Below are 27,080 nucleotides of genomic sequence, written 5' to 3'. Positions count from 1 at the left end.
TTTTGTTCAATAAACCAATAAGATTTATGTATAAAACGTGTGTTTTATTGCTAATATTAGTCGGATTTACATGAAAAAATAACAATATTACTTTATGCGTAGTAAGGTAAGTCAATCATTTTTTGTGCAAATCCAGTTAAGTCAATTCCCTTTTTTTAAACCAATTAAGTTTTAATGAAACGAAATAGTTAGAATACTTCTAGGACATATAATTGAAAGCTAATTACATGTACTTTGATTTGTTACCCATAAAAAAACATAACTATAATTAGGGGAATGTGGGGAATTTTTTGAACTTTGTTTTTGCTATATCTCAAAATGACATTTTGTGACTTACCTGACTTCACATCCCGACCCACGAATTACAATAAGTTGGTTGTAATTGTTGCAATAAATGCTATATTTTAATAGCACCTCTCTTGACTGTGATAAAGTTTAGAGCGAGATAAACAGTTTTGACTGTTTAGACGGCTAACTTATTGTAACAATAATTATAATACCGCAATACAAATATGTAATAAAAACTATCACTTTATCACTTTAGCGGTCGATAGTCGCCTTGTGTATAGAATTGACCCGCTGAAGCGATTTGGTTGAGTAGAGTTATTACCCTCCCAATTGGCATTATCAATGGCAGGTTAGTTCTACTCCTTGGGTGAACAAACAACCAATGCTTCCGATTTCTAAGATCAGTTATAAGGGACCCACAGTTAATAAATTCTATCAAGAATGGCTCTCATTTACACCGAGTATAAGTCGAAAAAAATAGATAGGTAGCTTAAATATAGATAACGTCAAGTGTCTATAATTTACAATATGCAAGCATACTTAAGAGAAAGCCAGTTAAATAACGACACGGATAGTAACTGTAGATTCTAGTAAAGGAGTTTCATAAAAAAATGTTGGACTTGCTCTACCATAAGATCGTATTTTAAATTGATGATTCAATCGACCCAGTCTCAAGCCGTCTTCAAACTAAGGAATTATAAATAATTTTAACATCCAAAAAGACTCGGTAAGTAGGTACGTAAGATGAAGCCCATAATCTATAGCGCCTTTTTAAAAATAATAGCCATATTTATGCCAATGACATTATTAATGGACAACGCACTCAATACAGTAGTTAGCAAGTAAATTCGCGCATAGCGACATTCGCACATGTATAGGTAGACGTCACGCAATTTCCATTATGCGATATCACGCATCGGAAATTTATAACAATATGACCTTTATTGGAATGGCGTTAGAACAGTGTTTCTATTGTCAATGTTCATTTGAGCGAACCCGTTCGAACCGAAACATTCAGCAGATCCGACAAAAAGCATCGGGAATTTATAGCAATATCACCTTTATTGTAATGGCGTTAGAACAGATTATGCCATTCGGCAAACCCGAGAAAAAAGTGAGTGTCATTTTTTTTCCAGATGCTTTGTCCATATTAATGCATTGCCATATGCCCACTAAATGACAGTTTATTGTCAAATGTAATGCCAAGATCCCTTACAGATGGTATTTGCAAAAGTCATCAGCGAACATAAAAACATAGCATTTTTATTGAACATTGCTATATCATTTATAAAAATCGTGAACGTTTTGAGGCCTGAAGGACACCAGAAAATGTGTTGAATGTATGTGAATGATGGGGGTGATGACGTATGTCGTATGATACGTATTGTTGACGATTTGTAAATTAACTCCCGATTGTTTTTAACAATTTGAGATATGGAGCTTCATTAATGTTGCCTCCATATTCTTGAGTTATAATATTTTAATAAGTTAACACACATTAATTTAATACTTTAAGCTATAGGCTTAATGAATGATACTATCCTAGCGCCTGAATGAGGTAGGTACATGAAGGTTAGTTCTGCAAGCAATCTCGTCCTACATATTACACTATAGCTTTCCATCTAGTTTAGTATTAAATTTAGACATATATTATTTACAATGAAATCAGATACCTTCTGATTAGGTTTGTAAGTTTAATTATATTAATTTATAATTTCCCTGGGAATTATTGTGATTATCATCATACCTTTATGTACTTTAAATAAATCTGTTTATATCCGCGTTCATTTAAAATATACCGCAAATACGAATAAGATAACATTCGCAAGCAAACACGTGCGTTTTTAATGCAATATATTATTTAGTATGTAATTAACTAATGATATTATATTATGGAATGTAATACTGATTATTCATAAAAAGTTGTTTAATGAAATGTGCAAAGGTACCTACTGTGTCGTCTTGGTGCCTCTGACATGCGACTCCCCTACACAATAATAATGTAAATTGCATAATTTGGAATGTCAGAAATATACTTAGTAGATAAAATCATGGATAAAATGTACTTACTTACTCAAAGAACTTAAACCCATACCAATCGTGTTCTTTACCGATATAATTACTTACTAATAAAATATAAAATATAAATAAAAAATATCCATTAGAGCTATTATTTCAAGCTCCGTTAATATTGACGATCATCATTTGTAATTTGTAACTTTAAATCAAAGCATTAATTTACAATACTAAGAATGATTTATAGACAGCTACTGAATCTTGATAGCTTTATCGCACTTGCAGACATGCATTGATTTACTTGCAGCAATAGTGTGTATTTTAAACCATCGCGATAATAACTACTGTGTATACGTAAATGTGCCGACTGTCTCGCCAATCTCATTCTTCAAGAGTAAGTGAGACACGATGTTGTCATTTTACAGTACTATTTGACAGGTTGTGAAAATCGGTTAACCTCAAAATGCGTGGTATAGTTCGTTTATTTACCGACAGGTTCGCCACTATCGTTCTACTGCGTTGGCGCAGATATCGAACAATCCCAACTGTCGCGTGAAAATTCAGAACCTTCCGAACTTTTTTGATTCATGCATCCAATCTTGCAACTTGCATGATGATACATGTTTACACTAGCATTTTCTTGTTATGGCCGCGATAATGCGTCGTCAACAGTAAATCCATATACGTGTAAATGGGGTATTTATGTAGGCACTTGCACTATAAATACTTTTAAATAGGTAAATAATTTCGAGTCCCGGGTCTGGCAAGTTTACATGTGTATAATCTAGAGTCCAAACATACAACACAAAAATAACATGTGAATTTGTCAAACCTAGGATTCGAATTCGGGACCCTCGATAATATAAGCCGATACGTTATGCCTTGGTCGTTGTGGACGTTAATTAATAAGATAAATAAATATATTTCACTGTTTGATATGGTGAATTTATATTATATTTTTGATACAATCAATGAACTAGTAAGTACGGTTGAGACAAAGATCTTATGTTGTTTTCTTTATGTCAGTACCCACTCTTTTGTAGTTCGTAGCAAGGAGGAAAGATGAGTAATGCAAGGGACAAGAAAACATGGAAACAGCTGTTGCCACTTACAAACAAGATCAAGTGAATATATACCCTGCCATGTTGCTCTAAAACGTCTTATTTTTTCGAAATGTAGTAAGAAAACAATGCCTTTGGAAAAGCTATGTTTTCCGAAAGACTTGTGCAAAAGTAAATGATTTTTTTAGATACCTCATCTAATATATTATTTTTTTTTTATTATTATTCGCATTTTTTTTGTAGTACTTATTCCACTTTTAATCAATAAATTAGGAACGGTTTCGTCCGCCTCAGAGGGACATTTTCAACTAAATACATTAAAAAAAAAAAACAATATTTATCAAACAAAATCCAAAGCGACAGAAATAATATGACAATAAGTACAAAAATTATCCGTCCAATAATACCTTTCAAATAACAAATTAATTTAAAACTATTGAGGTTGGACATTAAATATTTCATACTACATCAGGGGAATAAAAATCAACAAATATTTATGATTAGTCAAAATTTACAATAAAAATAAAATAAAAAATATTTTCAATTGAAGTAAGATCTAATACAATAAAAAATACAACCAAAATATGAGTCAAAATTATATAAAAATTAAAATAATAAATAGGGTATAATAACGGAGAAGACACAATATATAATTGATCATTTAACAAATTAGAATTGGGCAAAAATTTATACCTATTAATCTATTAAATAAAAAAATATTAAAGATTTTGTTATCTTTAATAACATATGAATGATAAGGTATTATAGAGGTTTTCAATGAAATGAAATGGCAATGAGCTGGAATATTGCTCGGTGAGTGGACAACCGCTGGAAAAATGTTGCCATACAGTGGCACTCAAGGGTAAGGATTACAATACCGGTATCTCGGTACTTTTCGTAAATCAGACAATACCGATATTCCTACACTTTATTGAAAGTGGGAACAAAATGTATTGATTAACATACCTACAAGCTTTAACAGGAAAAACATCAGTATCTCAACCATAACTTACCTTTATTTATTTTTAAAGGTTTACATTACATACTATAATATTATTATGTACCTATTTTGCAATAAAATATTAAAATTTTAACGAGATTTTTCTACGATATTTCTTGGTAGATACTTCTATTTTTACAACGTTTTTATTAGCTCGTATTCTTGTTTGTCCGGTGGTTGTTTGTCCAGTACAAATCTTGCAATCGATTTTCAACTAACTTTCCGACTAGCTAGACATTTGAAACTTTTAATATTTTTAGCCATCTTTAAGCAGAATTGAATTCATTTTCAATTAATTCTGTTTTGTATGGAAAGTTATTTCAGAAAAATCCGCAAAAAGTAAAAGACTTATTATTAATTTATTATTATTATTGGTTGCTAAGGAACTAAATTATTAATATATACGTGCGTTACTATTGAAATCAAAATGAAATGTCAAAATGACATTTCATTATTCTATATTATTTGTTTGTTTTTTATTTACTTCATATCAAGTACAAGTTTGGGCATATTGAGCATAATACTTCAACAGAAAATTTTAAAACGTTGCATATAAAAAGTTCTTTTTATCTTGTAATTATTTCCATTATATATATATGAAGCCCCGAGTTTGAAAAGCCCCTAAAACGGTTTTTGAAAATTTTTGAGTTAGATATGTATTTAGATGGATATTTTTGTTACCTATATGATGGCCAAAGATTGAACTTTAAAAAACGCCAAAACCGTCAAAACGTATGATGAAAAAAAAAGGGTAAATTTCAAAACCCGCTAAAATGGTTGGGTGTGCCTTTCAAATACCCCTAAAATGGAAAGCCAAATACTCTTTAGAGTGTAAAAAATTAAAAAAGGAAATACATAAAGTTACCAGATTTAATGGATATGATTTTTTCTCATTTTTCTCATTTTTCTCAAAACTACCGAAAATCGTTTATCTCATTTTTCTCAGAACTACCTAAAATCGTTTTAGGGGCTTTTGAAACTAGTCGCTTCATATTTCATGACGGTATTAGTACCAGTATTCAATATGAAATACCAAAATAGCGGCAATTGATATATTTATTCGGTATTCCAATACCTACCCGAGGGATACTAAATGACCACAGGTGTGTCCTAAAATCAGCAGATTTACAAACATTTTAAAAATTTAAAACAAAGAGCTTGGTACCGAAAAGAATAGATGAAGCTCGGGCAAGCTTTCGTCCAACAGTAGAATAACCCTGATAATGCTGTTGATATGTTATAATCTGTAAATTGTAAACTTATTTTCGTTTAATGGAGACTTGGTGCATACAGGGTTTGAGGTAATGAATATATAAACTGTAATTTCTATATTCCAGTTATTCTAGCATGACGTTCGATCGTGGGATTTCGGAATTGAAAAAATTGAGCTTGGTCTTTGAATTACTAACTATGTATTCGTATTCATCAGGCTGATTTAATTTTGCTCTTAGTTGTTATTCATAAAATAATGTTTTGAAATATCGCTTGTTCTAGCTAGAAAAATAATCATAATGAAAATATATAAATACACTTTAATAGCATTAGTATAAACAAAAGCTGTTGAAAACTATACAATATTTTTAGAACTCGTACAATTTTGCTATCTGGAAAAGTATCTTACAATGTTAATATACTTACGTACTATCACTCCCCTCCATTTTGGTATGAGAATCTTCTCAACTGTCACTTTGTGTTTTGTTTTCTTTTTTATCGTCTGTATTTGGGATGAAGGTGGATAATTAAAGCACCGGAATTGTGATGGAAGCGGCGAGTTTATTTACGTTTATTATACTATATGGTTACATTTTTTAATAATTTAATTCTACGGAGGGCGAAATGTACGCGTTCGCGATTTTGCTGCTTGTCGCGATCTGCGCGCCATCTTGAAAAATCATTCCCAACGGTTTTTTTTCTTGGGCGACGTTGCATATCTCCAACGGTCAAAGACAATGTTGCCGGCCGACTTTTAACAGTATTTATTATCGTAATCAGCGCTTTATTATTTGTTGGCTTTGATACCGATTCGGGCGTCTCCAGATACACAAAGACATCCCCAAATGGGGACCATACGGGGGTGTCACAGTACCTTACTAAAAACTACGAAAGGAGTAGATTGTAATCGTGACGTTAAATAATATTTGTGGTGTATTAATGTACATCGCAGGTCGCCAATCTTTTTTGGATTTGGAGGCTGAGTTATTCGGTTACATGTAAATTGTAAGTGTTATATATCACCGTAGCACAGTTCGCCGTGAGCTTTCTTATTAGAAAGAGATAATATGAACATTAATTCAATGTTTATAGCCGATTTATGGACAAATTTAATCATTCAGTGGAATCCAAGAGTTACAAAACGTCCGCAAGGTTCTGCGGATGTACGTGGAAATTCAGCGCACAGGACCGAGAGATGTGGAATCAACTCGGAGAGGCCTTCATACAGCAGTGGATAGATGCAGGCTGATGATGATGATATTATAATTATATTCTCATCTTCTCTTTTGCAAGGTTAATATTTATTATAATGTAAATCTCATGTTGTGGACGTCTTGAATTTTAATGTTTTATGTCCATAATGTTTTGTTTTCTTAAATAAATAAAATGAAAATATTTACAATAAGATCAATATTAATAGATAAATGCATCTTATCGTTTTTTAGTACCCAGAAAATGTCTTAAATCGTGCGAGATTGATAATATAATTTATGAAATAATTTTGTGGTTTCGTAGGGGGTGAAAGACACAAAAAAAATGTGTGACGCCATTTATTTATTGACGATAATGTGAAATTTTTTTAGTAACATGACGTGTATGATTTGCTTCGTAATCGACTGAAAATTGCTCGACTGGTTGGGCACCCGTGACATATAGTGTTATTATACAAAGATGTTAAAATAAAATAGCGACCCTCCTAACAAAATGCCAAATATACTTTTAGTGAGTTGTTTCCGCACTGAGAAGGGAAAGATTAAGCGCCTGAGTGTTGCACTATTAATCATATCATGTCTTTATTATGTCATCTGCTTCACCTTACTCTCCCCACCCCTTCTTTCCGTCGCCGGGGCCCCTTCTTTCGTTGTTTCACTCTCTGTTTCCCAGCAGGGGTGGGTTGATGGCTTAAGTGTGAAAGCGTATTTTCTTTTTGAGGCGGAAAATTTGGGTGTAATCCGTAAAATGATAAAATAATAAAAAAAAGGTTTAAAAATAAAACTATCGACTTACTGGTATGTAAATACTTGATGAAAATTATACCTTAACTAAAAAACGAAGCTCAAAAATAATTCATAATAAAAAAAATGTATATTTATAAAAATAATAATTACGTAGTAGAATTAAACAAAATTAATTTGAAAACATCGCATGCATATTCCTACTAGAAAAAAATCGTTTTTAGAAGAAGAAAAAAATACGACACCCGACGGGACTTGAACCTGTAACCTCTAGATTCGCGCCAGTGTGCTTTTCCCAATAAGCTACGGGCATACTTTTATTCAACGATTAATTCACAAGAATTGAGAATGTAACATTATAAATATTGAACATTATATTATATAATCCTATATGTATATATACGATGACCGTGGGGCTTAAGCGTCGGCTTATAACTTCGTGGGTCCCAGGTTCGAATCCTGGGTCTAATAATTACACGTATTGTTTTTCAATTTATGTATGAGTCAGAGTATGGACCTAATAGGTGGAGCAACTGGCTTACATCCATTTCTCGTGAAAACAAAATCAGTTACTTAATACAAAGCTCCACCCATATTATATAAGGCCCATATGATCTTATTAGGATCGGACATGGTCGAACAAACAACATAGCATTGTTGCATAAAAGAAATAGTTTATTGCGTTAGCATTGTTTTAAAAATATATTTTTTTCTTATCTATGTTAACAGCTTATTCAGGCTATAAAATAGTGTGAGTATTTCAAAAATAACTAATGTGTAACTACAAAGTGTGAATGTGCTGTGTTTAATATAATTATCTTCTCTCCTTCGCACAAAAGTGGCGTAGTTTGATTCAGCTAATTTATTTGTATTATTATTTATTTCACTAGTAATATAATTTATCTTTGAGTGTTATATTAATTAATATTAAACAGGTCCACGCGTAGGTACATTAATAACGTAATCCCCTGCATTTTACCACGTTTTTCTTAGCTCGTATTCTTGTTTGTCCGGTGGTTGTTTAGCCAGTACAAATCTTGCAATCGATTTTTAACTAACTTTCCGACTAGCTAGACATTTGATACTTTTAGAATATATCAGAACACGATGCCAATGCATTCTTTTAATGCTTTTAGCCATCTTTAAGTAGAATTGAATTCATTTTCAGTTAATTCTGTTTTGTATGAAAAGTTATTTCGGAAGAAATCCGTAATCCAATCCACTATTGTTGGTTGCTAAGGCGGTGGTCCTAGCTGATTAATGATTTGATTTGACTAAAATGATTTGTTGACGATTGCCTTATTTGTCCCACATTAATAATACATAGAATTGTCAAGTTTATATGATTCAACAGAAAATTTAAAAAGTGGTATATAGAAAGTTCTTTTTATCTTGTAATTATTTACAATGCATTTAACTATCTAATTTATTATATTTTTTCTTTTCATGTATGTAGATTAGAGGTGAGTTGGAAATACTATCACCAGTTTATGTACTCAAGTTTCGGATGAAAGTACCCATACTAAGTATTTGTGGCCCAATAAACTTATTCCCAAAAACTTGTGATGATATCATCGCGAGTCGCTGTTCTGTGCACTCGCCAGTTGGTAGACTTTCAACACTATTGACATTAAACGCACACGAACGAAATAGCACTTTAATATAGGTATATTTTAATTTATTAGACTATTGTGTTCGAATGTATGAATAATAATAGGCCATAAATTTTGTGTCGCAGCACAGTGGTGAGATAACGCACAGGCTTAGGCTTGTTATATACTGCTCAAAACATGTTTACAATTTAAAAAAAATCACTGTTATTCATTTTTGTTAACAAAATATTATTATAACCTAACAGAAAAACAACTCATAATTTTAAAATTGTATAATAAATGGGACTTTTCGACAAGCGGAGCTCAGCGTATTTTTAGCGATTATATTGAAGCCGATACAGAGTCTGAGTCCCCTGAGCCAATACGTATTTTAAAATACTAATTATATGGATATGGTTTTAGTTTCAGTTGAGTATGAAACTTTTGTCGCATACGCACGCCAAACGATCTATATAGTATTCAAAATACTAGTAAGTATTTTGGAACAAGTTTATATACTAAGTATTTTTTTATACTGGTAGTAAGTATACTTAGTCTTCAAATTCGACCAGTTTTACCATCTCTAATATAGGTGTACAGGTATACCTAGGACTATTTAAAAACGTAATAATATTATACAAAACTTGACATAAAACACGCATATTATATTATATAATATATCTCCTGTCGTTATGGATAATAAATATAACAACCAAATAATGATTAATTGTTTTAATAAATAAAATCAATGGAAGATATATCGAATGAATGGGGCGTGAAGACGCAGAATCCCGCGACAGAAAATGTTCGGTAAGAAGGCGACACGTTAGGTCCTCATATTTTATTTTGGAGTATAAATTTATTATTTTCTCCTTCCGTTTACGTAGTATGGCGCGACGTAGTCTCTCCTTTTGAGACTTTATGTTATATTGGATATCATGGTTCATGTAACATCGTGTTGTTTTAGTCTCTTCCCTTCTGGGTGGGCCGGCGTTATACTGCGGTGGAGGAGATACCTAGAAATTGAGCGTAATTTAAATTTATGCGGATGAATCGTGCATTCAAGAATAAGTTAATTTATTATTAATGCCTGCTTTCTTTCTTTCTTTCCCTGTGTAATACGTTTAGCTTGTACAAATGTTCTGAATCAAAAGCACACCGTATTTTTCCTCTCCAAGTGAGCAATTCCGTTAATATTTTATGCTCTTGTGATACATTCCATGGCAATTTCAATTCTATCGGTTTCTGTTTCGATTATAATTGTATTATTATATATTGCTGAAAGCTGGGCTGGAGTATTTTTGTCCGCTTGAATTATGTACAAAAGTATCCTAAAGAGTGCCAAACCCCATTTTAGTATTTTTTTTTTAATTGGCTATGCTATCTTATGTAGGGATTGCAATACCGAATGAAAATACTTATACATACTTGTATTTCGGTGTTTCCTATTAAATATCGGTATTATTGAAGTATATGGAAAAAATAGAAGTATCTACCAATAAACATATCAGTGGTTAACTTTCAAAACTGGACATGTCCCATATATTCCGAAAATGAGTTATTATCGGAATATCATTCTATAACCTCATACACGCTTTGTTGACTTTCAAAAATACCCACAAAACACCAATTTCATATTGAAAGGAGGTTTCAAAAAGTAGATTGACATTCAAATAGGGACACGTCCAACGTTGTTGACATTCGAAATGAGACACGTCACTTTCAGCTAATGGCGGGACTGTATTGAGTCACGTGACCAAGTATATTGTCATTCAATCTGGGAGTTTGATTTTTGTCGCGCGCGTGTTTTCGCTCTGTGTTTTTATTTGAAAAGTTCATTTATCTCTGAGGAGTGAATAGTGGACATGTCCAGTTTTGAAAAATAACCACTGATATATATTTTATTATATAAAAAGGTCTTTAAAATATTAATATTTTATAGCACGTACAATTGCTGGTCTCCAAAGGCATTAAAGGACAATGAAAGTAAATCAGACATCGCGTAACCCGACAAAAATACTGTATTTAACTTTTTTATGTTAATTAATACATTTTGTTTCCACTTTCAAAACCGAATATATTGGTATTATCCAATTTTTAAAACCGGTATTTAAGTATCGAAAAATACTGATATACCGGTTTTCAAATATCGGTATTGCAATCGCAAATCTTATGCGGATCTGGGGCGCCTGGCGTAGAGGTTTCTTAACAGGTTTTTCGTTTTTAAGAAAAATATAATATGTTAACCACTTACTTAATCTATTAGGTCCACACTCTACGTCTAAACACGTATTGAGAAACAACATGTAATTTTTTGCCAGACCCGGGATTCGAATGCGAGACTAACGATACCATAATCCGGGTGCATAGCTGCTCGGCTATCGTGGGCACCTATTGGAAATGTCTAAATCGCACCATGAGTTCTTGAGTATATTAACTCCAAAGGTATAGTTTTGAGATATCAGCGTTTAAAATTACAAATAAATTTCGTACTGTAATATTGGGATGTTTCCCAACCTTATTTGTGACAAGCCCCACTTCAACGCTTCAAAAATCTCCATGCCGAATTTCATAGTTAACTAACTGATTCCGAAAAAAATGAAATGCTTCAAATAAAAAATGCGCATAGCAATACTATTTTTAATTTAACTTTCGTAAGTAAGTACCCACCTATGTATATTATAAATTTGATGTACTACTCGGAAGAAAACAAGTGCGATCCTTGTGCTTGATATAAGTTGCAAAGAGTTTTTATGTGAGGTACTTACCTACTAATAATTTGGTTAATTTTATTCTTAAATCTCCACAGTTTGTGATATCAAAACGATTTCTTTTTTCAGTAACAATTATTTGCAGCATTTACTAAATATTATTATGATGGGAATGGCAACAGTCATTTTCTCGGAAAATCATGGTTGCAATATCAAAAAATATTTTCAAAAATGCGTTCTTTAACAACAAAAAATATACCAAATATTAATGATTTGCACATTGCCCCCCAAAACATTCAAATTGTCCTCCGGTGGGGCGTACGCCCCACGTTGGGAAATACTGCTTTAGTGTATCAAATAATGCACTAAAAAAATACATCACATTGATGCATTACCATAGTATATCTTAATAATATAGTAAAGCAGTCGACTTCTTAAAATATTTTGAAAATACTTTAGTGAAGTAACTTTATTCAATTACAAAGCATTTCACATTTTGTTTGAGTTACTACGTTAAAACAATAAATAAAGAAAAAAAATCTAAATAAAACTGCATTATTAACTTGATTAAAAAATGATAATTTTTGACATAATACCTATGTACCTACATATTGTTGTTCTAATTTAATAAAACGCAATTTTTTTTGTAGTACTTATTCCACTTTTAATCAATAAGTTAGGACCGGTTTCGTCCGTCTCAGAGAGACATTTTCTGATGCGGACGAAACCGGTCCTAATTTATTGATTAAAAGTGGAATAAGTACAACAATACAATGCAGTTCCACCATGAATTGACAGTTAACAAAATAAAAGAAAAAAAATAATATGTACACTTAAGCATAGTGCGAAATATATAAAACAATGAACAGGTTGATCAAGGAATGTCTTGGTCCAATAGAGAATTTGAGACTGATAATGATGATAGTATCTTTCATTATTATTATCCTAAGAGATTTTGGAAAATACACCAACAGCTCATTTAAGCGACATTTTATTGTTATTTTTACATCTTCACTTCAAAATGTGCGCTACCGATTCATCTACCGTTTGAATTGACCACATTTCACAAATTTTCAATGATTTTACAGGTACTTGACGTTTATATCCGATATTTTCTTACACACCGTATACGATCGCCATATTTACTGTCCACGCCTGTCAGAATGACGTCTTTGTCGCTTAAGACCTTCTAATCCTTTATTTGACAAACGCATTCGATTATTTTTATTCAAATATCGTAATGTAGGCATTGGCGCACTTTTTTCCGGTGAAAAAACCATAATTTTGGTACAATTTAATACGTATAATATCTTTTGACAGCGGGGTACGCCACTGACGGCCATTTCATAGATAATGTGATATTCCAAATTTGATTTTTTTAAAATACTTTGTGGCTGTTCACCCACTATTTTTGTTATTGAATAATTACCTAGGCTACTAATTTCCATACTAAAAAAGTTGCCATTGCAAACAATGAAAGAAATTAATACGAATTGTTATAGTTATCAAAATGTGTGATATTGTATATTATCTACCTATTTTTATCGTCCCTATCATCATCAATCTTGACCTATCCACTGCTGGATGAAGGCCTCCTCAGCCTTATTCTACTCCTTACTTACACATGAATTGTTATATTTATCAAAACCAGTGATATAATATTATTATCTACCTATCTATATATAATGCCATTATTATCACGAGCCTCAATAAATCCACTGCTGGATGAAGGCCTCTCTACGTTGATTGTATTCTTGACAGTATTGAATTTCTAATGTTATTTATCTACATATTCATATCGTCATCATAATCATCATCATCAACTAGGATCAATCCACTACTGGATGAAGGGTTCCGCAACCTGATTCTACTACTATCGGTTTAACGAATTTGTGATATTATACCTATTTCTATCATTCTTATATCATCGACCTGAACCAATCCACTGCTGGATAATGGCCTCCCTAGCCCGGTTCTACTCCTTTCTGTCATATGAATTGCTGTATTTATCAAAATCGGTGATATTATATTTAAAAACATATTCATATCGTCATCATCATCATCAACCAGGATCCATCCACTGCTTAATAAAGACCTCCCTAGCCTGATTCTACTCCTTTTGTCATATGAATGTATGTATTTATCAAAATCTGTGATATTATATGTATCTACACATTCATATCGTCATCATCATCATCATCATTATCATATACCTGAACCAATCCACTGCTTAATAAAGACCCCCTTAGCCTAATTCTCCTCCTTTCTGTCATATGAATTTCTGTATTTATCAAAATCGGTGATATTATATTTATCTACATATTCATATCGTCATCATCATCATCGACCTGAACCAATCCACTGCTTAATAAAGACCTCCCTAGCCAGATTCTACTCCTTTCTGTCATATGAATTTCTGTATTTATCAAAATCGGTGATATTATATTTATTTACATATTCATATCGTCATCATCATCATCATTGACCTGAACCAATCCACTACTTAAAGACCTCCTTAGCCTGATTCTACTCCTTTCTGTCATATGCATTGCTGTATTTATCAAAATCGGTGATATTATATTTATCTACATATTCATATGGTCATTATCATTATCATCATCATTGACCTGAACCAATCCACTGCTTAATAAAGACCTCCCTAGCCAGATTCTACTCCTTTCTGTCATATGAATTGCTGTATTTATCAAAATCGGTGATATTATATTTATCTACATATTCATATCGTCATCATCATCATCATCGACCTAAACCAATCCACTGCTTAATAAAGACCTCTCTAGCTTGATTCTACTCCTTTCTGTCATATGAATTGCTGTATTTATCAAAATCGGTGATATTATATTTATTTACATATTCATATCGTCATTATCATCATTATCATCATTATCATCATCATCATCATCGATCTGAAACAATCCACTGCTTAATAAAGACCTCGCTAGCCTGATTCTACTCTTTTCTGTCATATGAATTTCTGTATTTATCAAAATCGGTGATATTATATTTATTTACATATTCATATCGTCATCATCATCATCATCGACCTAAACCAATCCACTACTTAAATACCTCCTTAGCCTGATTCTACTCCTTTCTGTGATATGAATTTCTGTATTTATCAAAATCGGTGATATTACATTTATCTACATATTCATATCGTCATCATCATCAACCAGGATCAATTCACTGCTGGATGAAGAGTTCCGCAACCTGATTCTACTACTATATTATACCTATTTCTATCGTCCTTATCATCATTGACCTGAACCCATCTATTGCTGGATAAAGGCCTCCCATGCCTGATTCTACTCCTTTCTGTCATTTGAATTGCTGTATTTATCAAAATCGGTGATAATATATTGTATCTATTTATATTTCCATTATCATTATGAACCTGAATCAATCCACCGGTGGATGAAGGCCTCTCTAAGTTGTTTGAATTTCTGTCGGTCATATGAATTACTATATTTATCAAAATTGCTGATGTTATATTTTCCCATTCATAATATCGTCATTATCATCATCAACCAAGATTAATCCACTGCTGGATGAAGGTTATCCCAACCTAATTCTACTCTTCTTGGTCATATAAACTGCAATATTTTTTTAAATTTGTGATTTTATATACCTACCCATTTATATCGTCATTATCGTCATCAACCTGTATCAATCCACTGCTGGATGAAGGCCTTTTTAAGCTGATTCCACATCTTTAGGTCTTATAAATTCCTATTCTTATCAGATATAATATGTATTACTTCATTATTTATCAACATTTGTCTCGATATGAATGTCCCGCACCGGGAAACTATATTGTTTAAGGTTAATTTTTAAAACAAAATATGATTTTTAAAATATTATTCTGTGGCTCCAAGCATTTATTTTTTATAGACAATGAAACAAAATAATGTTTAAATTTATTTTTTATGCTGCTAACCTTTTTCTATTATGTAAATGGGACCCGAAAGAGATTAATATTCGCGTTATATTGGATCGCTATTTATGATAATCACGATTGAGATGTATAACTATTTATCATATTTAAATGCACATACCTACACATATATTGTATTAAAATTAAAATGACAGTGGTAGCAATCGGCGATTGCCAGCTGTTTTGCTAGGCTTAGCAGCCTGAAATGGTGTCCGATGATATTGAGAAGGCCAGACTCCAGAATGGACTACGCACATGACTCCAAATTTGTATTTGCAGTGACGACATGCATATCGTAAAACTGACAAATCAGATAAATTTTCAATTGTCTGACGTGAATGAAAATCCATCCCGAAGGGAAAACTATGGCGCCGTCTATACACACTTTACAATTATTATATTAAAATCCAACACCAGACCTAGCGAGACAGACTGGCGAGAGCCAGCTGGCTCAGCTAGTCTCCTATATATTATTATCCTAAGAGATTTTGGAAAATACGTCAACTTTTTTATGTAAACACCGTTTTGTTGATTATTAAAGGAATTCACTTCAATTTTTAGAGTCCCGAATCTACTTCCATTTGAATCGGGCACAAATTTGATATAACTCGACACAATCACAGATAATATCGTTTTTAAATCGCGTTTTACATCCGTCACCATACATTTTCGCATCTTGCTAGCCATCTACGGCAAATTTATTATATTGTCACTTAATACTTTTTATATAATCAATATTGCAAAATATCTAAATTAATATTCCACAAAATTATTCAAATCTGTAAGTAGCTCATTGGCGTACGAAGAAATTTAACAAAAAATAAATGGATATTTCCTCACTAATTATTACGAAAATATAATCCAAAACCACTTCACTGCCACTTATCTGTCAAACTGAAATAATAGATGATTGATTTTCAATTGTTTTCTTTTATGATATAAACAAGTTCATTTGACGCGTATGAATTCAAATTTAGAATTTGCAGAAATAATCGAAAAAATGTGACATTTCTATTAGCATTCATTGTTTACGTTAATTACATAATGCATATAATATGTTTAATGTCTCTTTAGACGAGCATAAAAACAATAGTCAATTACTTTCAGAAATACGTTTCCTATAGATATATTTTTGTCCATATTTAATTCGAAAAATCCTGCCTGTCACAAATCACACAATGTATTAATAGGTACGTCATTGCTTTGCCTCTTTGCAATATTCGATGAGTTTATTTAAATCTAATAATAATGCCACATTTCAACGATTATCATGGTGATCAAAGATTAAAACTACATATAAAACTACGATGATTAATCAAATTATCCTAAAAAAATATTGACGGAGCATCATTTTCGGTATGCAATTGCATGCATTTTCATTTTGAACCATAGACAAAATACTTTTATTTTAGCTGTCATATTCAAAGACAACGTAGGTAGGTAAATTAAAAATGACGTTTACTATAGGTAATTAATACACAACGTTTTTATTATTTTATTAATAGATAGTAGTTATATAATGTTGAATTAAATGTTTTATTACACAATATAAGAAAAATGCATGCTTTATAGACAACTAAAAAAGTCAATTATGATCATTTCATCCCATAATCGCACTATGAACTACATACGTCATATTATTATTATCTACTATTTGCATTCATGTGGTTACTATATAGAAGAATTAATATGTGTTACTATGCTTATTAGGATTCAATGCTGGGTGAAGGTTATTCCAATAATCCTTTTGGTCATATGAATTGCTATATCTATCAAAATTGATGTAACTACCCATTTATATCCTCATTATCATCATGAACCAGGATCAATCCACTACTCGATGAAGCCGTCTCAGAACTAATTCTATTCCTCTTTCATATATACATTGCTGCATTTATCAAACATTTTTATACAATAATAATATATTCATTTCATCATTATCATAATTAGAACAGATTAATACACTGATGGATAAAGGCCTCTCTAAGCTGATTCCACTATTTTTTGTTCTATGAATTGAACTGAACCGAATTTGTGAAATTGCGTATTATATGAAATCGGCAAAATTTTGTCAAATTTATGAAAAATGGAAGCCCGTTGCCTTATTCATGAATTAGGCAAATTATCTGCCGAGTGAGTGAATTCGGCAGGGTATAGAATTCTTAAACTGTCAACATGACAGTAGTAAAAGTAAATTTAATACGGATGGTTTTATTAGTTATAATTGGACATAATATTATATTATTATTATTAAGTTAGGTTAGGTTAGGTTTTGTAATTCTGAATTTATCTGAATGTCCATTTGAAGGTTACCTAACAACTATCAAATTTAATCATACTATCACAAACAAACAATCGACCATTGCCTGATACCCAAGCACAAATCAAATCGCGAAAATACCTTTTAATAAAATTCTCCCGTTATCATATTATAGTTCTAGATTTTTTTGGGCATAGTAATTGGAAATGAACGTCATTGTAGTTATTGATTGCTATATTTTTATATAATCAATGACACTTGACATCTGGTTAGTTTGATTAATTGCAAAAAACACCACCGGAGCGCCACTATCTATATTGACCAATGCATGAGCATTTGACACATTTGGTTTAGTTGGAAAAAACACCACCGGAGCGCCAATATCTTATTTGCCCTATGCATGAATAAGGCAGAAAAATTGCTGCCGAATTCACGCACTTGACAGATATTTTGCCTATTTCATGAATAAGGCAACGGGTTTGGATTTTTCATGACATAGGCAATATTTTGCCGATTTCATGTAGGTAATACGCAATTTCACACATTAGGCGTAACATATACATACACATATCTACCTACATATTTATAATGCCATTATCATAATCAGTTTGGATCAATACATATATAGACGAAGTCCTTTCTAACCCAATTCCTTCCTCTCAGATCTGAGTTTCTTCTTTTATCAACATTTGTTTCGATATGAACGTCCCGCACCGGGAAACATTATATAAAATGTTAATTCAAAATTTGATTTTTTAAAAATTATTCTATAGCTGTAAGCATTTTTTTAGATAATGAAACAAAATAATTTAATAGTTAAAATTTATTTTTTATATGGATAATCTTCTTCTATTACCTCAAGGGGATACGCGTGAGATTAATACGTTATATTATTGAATCGCAATCAAATTACCTGCTATTCTGCTAGGTCTAGCAGCCTGGGATGGTGAATCTAGAATAGACTCTGCATATGACGCCAAATTTATATCGGAAGTAACAATTTGCAAATTGTAAAAGTGAAAAATCAGCGAAATGTCAAACGGCGCCGTCTCTGCATACTTCACAATTTTATTAAAATCCAATACCATACATTAGGACGCTAAGCTGTCTGCAAGACCTAGCGAGACAGACTGGCGAGAGCCAGCTGGCTCAGCTAGTAATAATTAATACACGTATAAAAGCTAGTGGCTTTGACGTTTGGCATGCCTTGCCAAGAGTAAATAAAATACTGGTTGGTGGAATGAAAGAATCTCGAAAGCATGAGATCAATCACCGGCTCGATTTATTAAACAACCTTATTTGACGCGACGTCAGCCTCTCTACAAAGCCATGTATCTTAGAAAACAAGCTTACATACGTAAATGTATAAATGCACATTATTTGTATTCTGAAAAAGGTAGAAAGGGAGTAGCTTTCTGGAAAGAATGTTTTTTTATTTGTATTCTGTTAGCATTACAAAATGTTAACTCAGATTAATTTTAACTAATGAAGAGATAGCCTAGAAAACTATTTATATTATTACACTTGGCAGGGATTCCAGTGGATTTTAGTACGGTTATTTATTAATTATATCATCTTCACCATCAACCAGGGTTCATCCACTACTGGATGAAGACTCCCAAGTTCTATGCTGCCATGTACATACACTGAACTTCATGAATTAATCTGAGTAGCTTGGTATCAAAGTGGGACAAACGCCACCTCCCACGAAATTCATGTTTTAATGATTATTGCTTATGGTAGTGTAAATAATGCTCTTTTCAAAAAATTCATCAAAAATATTTAAAACGGTAGTTTTCATATGGATTTTTTAGTTTAAAGTTGGTATTTATTTGAAAAAACGGACCCATGTTTGTGAGTCCCTTGTAATTTTTTGTAAATGGCTAATATCCCACTTTGTTACCAAGCTACGAAATTATAAAAGGTTATAATTATTCTATGTATTTTTTGCAGTATCTACCTAGTAAAAACGATGTATATAAATAACTGGTATATCTTGCTGTAAGTACGTAACTTTAATTAGAAAATTTGCGTGGTTGTTAAGGTTCAAATACATAATCATCACGTTATTTGCTGTCACGGCAAAAAATTTGGTCTATGGTTTCGTCATTTTGTAAAAAAAATTGAATGCTCACCATCTCTATAAATTCAATGATAGAGAGTGCCAGCTCTAAACTATTAGTATTTTTAATTATTATTCATTAGTCATGCTAATTTTAGTTAATGTTAATAGTTTCTACGTGTGCGTACGTTAAAATATCTTGAGATATTGCATCCATAGATAATATTTTGAACAAAAGTCAACTAGGCGACCATAAATAATACATGTAAACAAAAATCATAGACAATATTCTTATAGAGAATACATAGTGCCAACCACTAAAAACAAAAAACACGTTAGCTTAAAATGTAGAAAATGATAAAAAAAAACGTTCATTAAGTCATGCGAGTGTCGATATAGCGTGGTACTCGTCAGGTGACCTTATTGTTGTTCTGGTGCTTGTGGCAGATTTTGCTAACTGACAATGTTCCTTTAAAGGTGCTACGGTATGGGAATATCAGTCTGATAACATTTTAAATACCAAGAAAAACGACATCACGCACTTTTTCCCGTAGCAGCGGCTTACTGTGACATAACGTGATCATAATGTATTTGAACCTTTAGTCTCAAATAAGTAAGTGTCTTTTGGAAAACAAAAATACTAATAAATAATGATGGAAAAACTCTGTTATTTAAAATAATTTGGGTTCGTTATTCTCTGTATACTTCCATCCATTGTAAGAGTATTGTAAATCAAGATTAAAATAATGAATTAAGGAAAATCTTAAAAAACCAAAGGAGATATAAAAATGTACAATCTCCAATTTCCTTTTTTCATTATCTTCTATCAGTTTTCATTATACCTAATATTGTCAGACATCTGAAGGCTATAAAATACTTCGATTTCCTTTGCAGGGCGTAGCTTTTTTTTATTCACTCCATAGTCCAACCACTTACAGTAAAAGAAGCAAAAGGGGCCGCCAAAGTGTTTTACATAAATTTTATATCGCAGGACACAAAACGGCCCCAGCGTAAACTTTTGAATTATTCACAATCACGACTTGTGACCGCTAGATGTCTTCATATCGAGACACGTCAGATGATTGAAAACGCTTCGCTTATGTACTTAACTGATGGATTTTACAAAAAACTTGAGATTTTATTGGATTTATTCGCGCGTCTTCAAGACGACTCTTCTAAAAATACTTTTAAGAGATTTAAGCATGTCGCATAACATGAATTACTACTGTACAACAACAATTGGCGATAACAGGAAGTCTCTGTAGTCGCATAATATGGAAGTCTTCTCAGTGATGTACCTGTCATGGCGGCAATGTATCGACTGTCTGTTTGGATGCGACTCTTTTTCTTCTTCGCAATAAACCAAAAGTTTACTAATAATAATTCTAACATCACTCCTGATGGTTTTAGACATATTTCTATTGTAAAAAGCTTCTAATTACGTAAATTATTGAATGATCCGTACACCACGGGAGCGTAAAATAAAATTATACATTTGGGGCGTTATCATTTGAAAACGCAAGTGCGATTAGCTATCATGGAGGGGATTGTTAGTTAGAACTGTCACACTAACACGTGGACAAGAAATTTTTGTTCGATAATATTATTATTTCGCTCTTACCCGTACTAATTTACTTAAGTTTTGTAATATTTCATTCGCTCACGATGGCCGAGCGGCTAACGCGTCAGCTTAAGATTTCGTGGGTTCCAGGTTCGAATCCTGGGTCTGAAAAATACACATATTGTTTTTCATTGCGTGTTTGGAGTCAGAGTATGGAACGAATAGATTGAGCATGTGGCTAATATTAATTTCTCGTAAAGACGTTATTACATATTTATTTAAAAAAAAAAAATCGTATTCATAATAGAATTATATGTTTTTTATCGTTGGCGTGTTTTTTTTGGATCAAACATCTTGGCGCAGCGCTGCATAATATCTTTTAAAAAGAAAAACTCTGGATATTACTGCTGGAGGACATTATATTTGAACCAATACAAGGAACTGCAAATCTCTATTCATGGAATTTCCATAATGTTGTGACTGAAATAGAATGGACACCTGAAATGGATAAGCATATCCGCTATTTCAAATTGTGTGCATGGTGTATTTCCAGAAAAAAGAGATCTAGAGCAAGCTCTTGAGTTGACTGGATATGTAGTGTGAGGAAGGAACCGAAAAGGGCTTTCAGAAGGACGAAAAAAAGAGCAACAAAGAATTTCTTGGCATGAATTATTATTGCTATGACGTGTCATTAATAAGTATAATTTTGGCAACGTATTTAATTTGAATATTTTGTTCTTAAAGCACGAAAAACATAATAAATAATATGTATATCTATCTTTCTTAAAATAGTAATAATAAATTATCTCTCAGTTGCATATAACTAATAAATATAATAAGTATACTATTTGACTTTAAAGACAATTTAATAAATTGAATAATTTTCAACTTGACCTAGGTATGTATTTCAATATTTATAATCCGTAACTTTTCAATAAATCAAATTTATGAATTCTCATGGTAATAATAAGTTTAGAATACATATTTTTATTGTTATATTATAATATGGTAACATTCGTAATTCCAAAATATTTTGTATACGAAACTGTCTCATTTTAAATTTAAATGGAACTTCAAAATTCAAAAAAATTAAATATAAGTATTACAAACTTTAGGTATTTAAAAAAAGACAATGATGGTCCTGGTATTTATGAGGATTTAATTATTTAAGATAAATACAGAGTGAGGTATTTCATAATAATATTCTTATATTCGATAAAAATCTCAACACAAATCTCAAAGATTCACAAGATAGATAAACCGATCGTGGGACAACGCCAAAAAAAAACTAATTAAAATCCTGTGAAGCCGTAAAATGGTGTTTTGTTAGTTTAACTAAATTATTTAAATATATACTTACTGTACATTGTATGTAAAACCTACACTACAATTTTATCTTGCTTGTTTGCATACTTGGAGGTACGTGGATATTGATCTCAGCTTAATCCAAAAATCAGAGCCTCTAAATTCTCGGATTACGAGTGCAGATCGAAAATCAAAAAGCTCTCGCATAAATCTGTAACATTAAGTAAGGGTTGAAAAAGCTCCGGGGAGCTTCGGGAGGGAGGCTGGCCGTAAATCTTTCGCCAAATCTCGGCGGTGGACCAGAGGCTTGCGTAAAAGCACGCGAGGGAATACTCACCGTTCACTTATCAAATCAAAATGGGCCTCCGCGTTCCGGACGGAAAGAAACTCGCTTTCCGATATGAGCTTTCGGAAACCGAAATGATGTAAGTCAAGGAAGGCGTAGACATCGCAAATCGTTACTATTTTTATTGATGGCACATTAAAATGTTTGAGTTACATCTGTCAAAAGGAATAATATATATTTCATTTCTAAAAGACTGCTTCATTTTACTTAAAATTCCTCGATCTCTAAGACATATTTAAGCGTCTAATGAATAAAAAATAAAAAAATGGTATGTATTAATAAAAACTATTTAATTTGAATACTTTCACGTCAAAAAACATGTGGCAAAATATTCAATAAATATAAATGTAGGTGTAAAATCCTTTTTTTATATCATAATATAGTGCCAAGAAAATATAATCGTATGATAAAATATATAAATATCCAAATATACCCATAATTTAGAAAATGTGCGAAGAGTAGATTTAATGGATTGTCAAAATATTAGGTTCCACAGCAAATGTGGCAATCCAATACCCAAGATCTAGATTACACAGAAATGGAATCAGCATGTAAAGGGTTTATCCAGCATTTAATTGACTCACTCTAAAGATGATAATCATAATAATGTTAAAATCGTTTTATTACTATTTTTTTGAATTCGCATTGTAATTTATATGAATTCTCGATACAAAATATATAATATTTCAGGTATTGCTTACATTGAGATAATCGCTATGCGATTATTTTGTCATATTGTATCTGACACTAGTTACGATTATCAAAGAGGTAAGACCTAAGACCTGCATTTATTAAGATTGTTCGTAAATTTTATTGTTATTCGTAATATTATAATATAATAGAACTATTACAAAAATATGACTTAAAATCTATGCTTGCTCTCAGAAAAGAGAACGGTAACAAACTGCAATTGGTTTGAATTTAGTAGAAAGCCAAGATTGGAAAAAACATGGTCGGCAGTGAATTATAAAACATTTTGCGGCTAGTGGAAAGCCATTTAGAAATTTTCTAGACACGAAAATAGGTAAAAAACCGGTAAATGAAATTGAATATATTATAATTGACATAGAATTAAACTAGTATTAATATGAGACATCTATTTTCAAAGTTACCTTATTCCACTTCAACAAATTCTTTACAAAACCGCAAAAACTGTTTACGATGTTGATTTTACATATGTTTTTTTATATTGGAATAAGTCATTTTTGTAACTAACACAGATTTTGAAGTTGATTTTTTACAGGATTAAATGTCTTTAGATTCTTCTCTACAAAAAATACTCAAAATTTTATACTTTAAATTATGGCATTCATAACTCGTTTTCGTCAAGTAGTGGAATAAGTTCACTTTGAAAATACAGCCCTCATATGTGAGTTAAATTTAAAAATAATAGTTAGAATCAGATTCTACCATATAACAATGTATAGCATTTATGTAGGAATGTGATTTTAATATTTTGTTCTGATTTGTCATTTTTTAAATACTAAAACCAATAATAAATACAAAATAATAGTATTATACCATTTTTCAAAATAGGTACGTAGGTACCTATTCATTTACATAAAGGTGAAATCAGTTCAGCAGAAGAATCGCATATTTACTTATTTATCTTCGATGTCAATTGACTCAGTTCAGTCACCGGTACAGATGTGTTCGTTCAATACATCTACAAAATATGTACTTAATTATTGTACAACGATAAAAGCTCATATATAATAAAGAAATATTCAATATTTTAACGTGAAAAATAAATATATGTCTATTTTATAAAAACAAGGTTATTTCATAATATTCTTCTGGGACGATAAAGTTGCCAAAATGTTATCCGAAAAAAAGCTCACAAAGCGTCGGCGTCGGGTATAGAAAAATCAGTTTCGGTACCTGCGAGAGGCGTCTAGAGTTTTGTATAATTTGAAAATATTTCCTGCGAAACATGATTTGTTTCGAGATTACAAATATTTTCAATGGCAATGCATGAATAAAAAATGATCGCACACTTTGAGGAAAGGTCGGGGCCGGACTCTACTGGGAAATTACTGGAACACCGCCCGGTACAATAACTCGCGTTTGAGGGGGCAACTTCAAATTTATGCCCCGGCACTGTACCTATGCGGCTTGACACTGAGGTTGCCACACTTAACGTGTTTTATCTCCATAAAAGATGAAACAATAAAACTAGAAACAACCAATATATCGCCATCCTGCTCTTCATTTTGTTACTAGTATTCTTCTTCCATATCGTATCTCTCACCAGTGAGTTTCGTAATTCATTTTAAATCTCCTAATTATGTCAGTTGTGTAGAAAATATCGAGACATATGTAGCGTCTTTATTTAGTCAGAATATCATGTAGGTGACCTTCCACGTTCGCGTTGAACTATTAATTATAATATTGTTTAATAAACGATTTCTTGTATTCAATGAATAATTCACAGATTCGTTGGTTAATGCACAGATTGGTGCAACACCAATGGTTATACGGATTCAAATTCCGTCGAATTTCGTATTTTTTTTAAATATGATTTTTTCTAGGGTATATATCTGAGGTGTTTTCAAGTTATGAATAAATTGCTCAATGAGCAATATTTCATGAATAATATTTCACATCTATTTCATCCGGAATGGAAAAATTAGCTCTCTTTGTTGACCATAAATAAATTAGCATGCCCCACATCTCCAACGTATTTTAAATCCAAGAATCGTCCATCGTTGTCTTTCTTGTATATAATATGGAGACGGCAATTAAGTTTTCATTTCGATAATAAAATTGTTCTTAAATTCCAATATACTATTCCAATATAAGCCTTTTATTATAAAAACATTAACGCCATTGTGTTCGTATCCTATATATAAATAAATAAATAAATTGTGTTGTGCTTCTTTTGTAGTGGACTGTAAAATTGATTTTGATGGAATTATTGTGATGGTGAATGTGAATGCTAGGGGGGGGGGGGATTATATTAAGGATTCCAAGCACTGACCTTTTATGCTGTTCAGCTGTATCGAGGAAGTTGGTCCCTTGTGCATGCCCTCACGTCCTAGTAGGCACTCGAACAGTACACGTCTTATGAATATGATAACAAGTTTGTATGAATGATGAGACGCAACGTTATCAGGGAGTTTATCAGATTTTGAATATCAAAGGTTTTTTTTTTAAATTATTAATAACCATGTCTTTGCTTTTTCATACAATGTAGTTGTTAGTAATTTTGAACAATCACACACACCCAGGCTTTGAGAAAAACACATAAATATTGTGTCCTCACCGGGTCGAACCCAGAACTCTCGGGTGGAAGGCCAGCGCCTCAACGCGCTTCAAAGGTCGTACATGTATGATGTGTTATGTATGAGAGACCCTATGCTGGTAACACATCTTGATAGGTTGTCTAATTGACTGAATTTGTAAATAGATTCGAATTGAATTATTGCTTGGATGACGGTCACACTGTATCAAGTTAACACGGTCACTGATGACGCGGTAAATAGTTAAGCGCCTGGATGACAACAATAAATGAGTATAGTAGGTATGAAATATTTGTGCGGGTTTAAGGATAGGATTGGGATCATAATTGGCCCAACCATTATTATAATATTATAAGAATAAATATTTATTCAATATATTATTCATTTATCATAATCATACTTTTTATTCAGTTTATAATACTGTTATATGACATAAAATACTGATACCCGTTACAAAAGGTGAAATCCATAAGATGAATATAATATTTAAATTATTAATACTTATCAGATGTCT

This window comes from Rhyacophila brunnea, unplaced genomic scaffold (assembly GCF_057557595.1).
Source record: "Rhyacophila brunnea isolate RB1 unplaced genomic scaffold, BYU_Rbru_1.0 scaffold_8, whole genome shotgun sequence".
Lineage (NCBI taxonomy): Eukaryota > Metazoa > Arthropoda > Insecta > Trichoptera > Rhyacophilidae > Rhyacophila > Rhyacophila brunnea.
The sequence above is the reverse complement of the archived record's forward strand: the minus strand, read 5'-3'. Positions refer to the sequence as shown.